Source organism: Ochlerotatus camptorhynchus, unplaced genomic scaffold (genome assembly GCF_037179485.1).
Source record: "Ochlerotatus camptorhynchus isolate MF236.1 unplaced genomic scaffold, CSIRO-AGI_Acam_v1.1 ptg000738l, whole genome shotgun sequence".
In the NCBI taxonomy this organism is placed as follows: domain Eukaryota; kingdom Metazoa; phylum Arthropoda; class Insecta; order Diptera; family Culicidae; genus Ochlerotatus; species Ochlerotatus camptorhynchus.
In genome coordinates, this window is record NW_027041209.1 from 113,044 (window position 1) to 117,000 (window position 3,957).

General features: G+C 39.3%; 1 long non-coding RNA gene across 1 annotated transcript; it reads right to left on the bottom strand.

Moving 5' to 3' along the window:
- Nucleotides 1–588, bottom strand: LOC135714846 (uncharacterized). Its single transcript, XR_010518896.1, has 2 exons — nucleotides 246–588; nucleotides 1–170 (listed from the first exon to the last, which is right to left on the bottom strand). It is a non-coding gene; the product is annotated as an uncharacterized LOC135714846 (long non-coding RNA).
- Between the last annotated feature and the right edge of the window lie 3,369 nt (nucleotides 589–3,957).

Below are 3,957 nucleotides of genomic sequence, written 5' to 3' on the forward strand. Positions count from 1 at the left end.
TGCATTTATAAGCTTTAATTGTCGATGTATATCCTCCAGTTTAAACTAGCTGCAAAGGCCAGCCATGCTATGTAGGGAACTAACAGCCATCCCGCCAATCGGTTCACTTTAAAGAATGCTGCGCAAGTGACGATTGCCATAACGGTAAGGACGGTAATCAGGACGGCGCTCTGTATATACAAACAATAATTTGTGATTAGAATAGATAACATTTGTTTGATTTATTATGTATATGTCATACTTACCCATTTTAATTCATGCGCTATGAAGAACACTGGAGGCCACGCCCAGTTAAGCAATAGCTGTGCTACGTATAACACGAGGGGCCATCGTGCCGGTCCATTGAATCCGCTTCCATCTCGCCAAACTAGGTAGGACGCATAACCCATGGATAGATACAAAAATGTCCAAACTGGAGCGAACAACCAGTTTGGAGGACGCCATGTTGGAAGCAACAGGGTAGTGTACCATGTTTTGATAGCATCCCGTGTTTCTAAACTAACTAGAAAACCTCCAGCCACGGGTATCAGTGCAGCAGTCAAAACGATTAGTACTGTTTTCCACTGCATTGTGAAATAAACTAAATCCAAATTAGCTTGAATAAGAAGGTTGTGTGGATGAAAGGAAAACAAACTGAAAGAATGACGCGTCAAAGCGAGACATCTCGAAATCAACGCACACAGTCACTTGCTTGATTTTCATGTATCATAATTTTACAGTCTTTCCATGGCTAATACAGTGTATCTCAAAATTGAGCGTACACTTGAATGGCCAATTTTTTGAAACCCCGTGAATAGATAGATTTTTGAAATCTTGGCTGGAGGTTGAGCAACTATTTAGGTATTGATTTATCGGTGTAGTTTTGGACTTAATTAGCACAGCCTGTATGATGTTGAGCTGAGTACTGCGGACTAAATCAAAATGCTGTTCAAGCTGTTCACCTGGGAGCCGAGATGAAGTATCAGTCGGGAGCCACACATTGGAAAGTATGATTATTACAATCAATCAAGCTGGAAGGCATTGGCACTGAATACAAAAGATTTTTGTATACATTTTCCCCCCCGCTTTTTACAGCATTATTATAGAAATAATCCAGAACGATGAAATAGTTGAAAAAAATCCTGTGATGGAAGCATGTAAGCATTTTTCTGTAGTTCTTACAACATCATGGAATATCGCGCAATCTCGTCTTTGAAAGGAATTAATGACGCACAAGAAGAGTTACATTTTGCACTTAACTCAGAACTGATGGTCGACAATATTTTTCACGACACGTGGAATAATGCATTTAATTTGGCGCGATCGGAAGACTCGATAATATTAGCTGCTAATACTACAACCGAGTCATCAGTATCCAATGGCACAGAATGCTTCGGATGGAGTAGAAAAGTCATGGAAATTTCGCCTTTGAACGCGGTGGAGGAACTCATTTGCGAAGTAAAGTCCGCTGGCTCACTGATAGACGTAACCTCTTGTTTAGTATCACAAGCACTTTCTTCAATGGATGACAGACAAGAATTATCAGTAGAGTTTAACCATAGAGGTAACTCTAAGACTTGTAGGTCCCGAAGAAACGTGCTCAACTTTTTAGCTCAGCTCTGGTACTATCTTCGGTCCCAAGTTCGGACCCAAGCTAATCGATGCACCCCTCGAAACACAGGAAAATTCACGAACCCCTCATTTTATCTGTCAAATTTTCATAGCAAATCAAAACAAACATTGTGTAGGACTAGAATTTCGACTAGAATGGGGTACGCTAATAGATTTGCTTGGGACCAATAGGCTAGTCAAGTAGTGAGCCAATTTAAAATCGTTAGTTTCCACCGGTTGTTTAACCTTTTCGTTTTAGCAGGACGAGATACGTGATTACGTTTAAGGAAGTCTGAAAGGGAAATCAAATACTGCCTCTGATCGACATTGTATGAACTGTGTCTTCGAATATCCATATCCTGTGATGGGCTTATTGTTCTCAAATGTTGTTTCATTAGTAGTGCTGTTAAGGTCTTTTTTGCTTGATCCTGATGACTGAGAAAACGTTTTCGACTTTCGAGGCAATCTTGAGTTATCCGTGACGTATAAAAAAAATATATTATCAATCAGCGAATAAGTGTGCTTGCAATCGATGTATTGCCTTGGTTGTCATTACCGCCGCAGACCGCCATGGTTTCCAATGGCCTTTATTTCCAACGCTAAGCTCACCAAACAATGTACACACCATTGACATATTGTATAATGCTAAAGTGTAGTTCTTCGTGTCTGCATGATGCAACGCGTGGCAGTCGTCTTAAGAGTTCACTATATCAAACCATTTGGCCAAATCACAAATGTAAGCTGCCGTTTATTTTTAGTTGCATTTTACCAGTTTTTTCAGCAACTACTTCCAAAGCAGCCGCAAGGGTGTTATTGCAAAACTTTGTTGCATTCGATACTTTCATTTTGTCAATATTTGAAAGTGGGCTTCCTTCAAAATCAACATCAGTTGAGGTTAATCGATTGACAAGTTTAAAGGAAACAGCTCGATTTGATTCATCGTCTACTAACATTTTCAGATGACCTCGGTCTACAATGTTCGAAGAAAGGCTATGATTTTCAACATACCACTAGGGTAGCACGGTTTTCTTGTTAGATATCAAACCATGAACTGAACTTTTGAAAACATGCACCGGGTTAGAGATAAATTCAAGCCTACGAGCTGGATCTACTGGGTCCAACGTGTTTTTCCGAACATGCACACCAAACTCATTCTATATCGCTTTATTAGCACTACCAAAATCGGAAGTTACAAAATACACACGCAAATTAAGACCCTCTGCTTGTTCAATAATTTTCAACACAACTGACTTAAGACAACCATCAGGTACGGAATTACCGGTGAACTCATAAGCGACTATTTGCTTCCACCTCTGACCGATTCCACCGAGCATAAATACAAGGCCCTTCGATGCGAGCATTTCCCAAGATGGGAGTGTTGTATTCCCATACTACTTTTACAAAATTAGGACACAGCTCCTTCGCCTCATCAATGCTCATTTCATCTAGGAATAGGCCACAATCCCTTGCATTATTATCCATCATACATAGTTTATCACTCAATAAAATTATCATATCCTGCGTATATGAAACAAAAAATTATTAAAGTTCACGACAAATTGTATAAATATCACCCTGTGTCGAATGGAACACCTCGGATGTGCTCGAGGAATGTTCGCGTTGATGGATAAGGCTGATTCTGCTGTCTTAGGTAGTCGTACCCTTTACCACATGCAAATCTTGTCCGTAGGCCACGAACTATTGTTGGTTCTAACCACTTCTTAACTTTCTTTACTCGTCCCAACTCCCAAAGCTACCTGTATTTGATCGTTTTGTAGATCCGACCTAAACTTCCTGGTACATACTTCGAACTGTTTGTTTAGTTTGTAAAATTCGGCTTTCCAGTGTTGAACCCGTTTTCGCCACATATTCATTAACCTATTTGAACCGACATTTAATGTGTTTAGAAATGACAGAAAAATAAAAAAGTATACCTGATAATTCTTGCTTACTTACCTTACAGACTATTGTTCATTCTGAAATGATATTTCTGAAAGTGGCAAATTATTCACTTCACATAAGCTTTCCTCATCTCGAAAATAATCTTCTGGGTATGGATCTTCACTGACAAAATTTGCGTAGTTGTTGTCGAACAAACCAGGTTACGAATAAAGTGGCAAAGATCGTAGTTATTGTTTTACAACGTAAGTTTTGTTATCTTCTTCGCATCTCAGATTAATTTCTTTGATTGTCGGGATAGCATTTGTGGTACATACAAGCTTGCCGTGTCGATTGTATCGATTCGTTTTGATTTTATCGAAGTGGACATGCAATGCAAATTATTGGAAATCATCCGGACAATTTGATGTTGCACAAAATTACTTACCCCACACATCCGTGAGATACCCTTTAAGATTAAATCTTCAT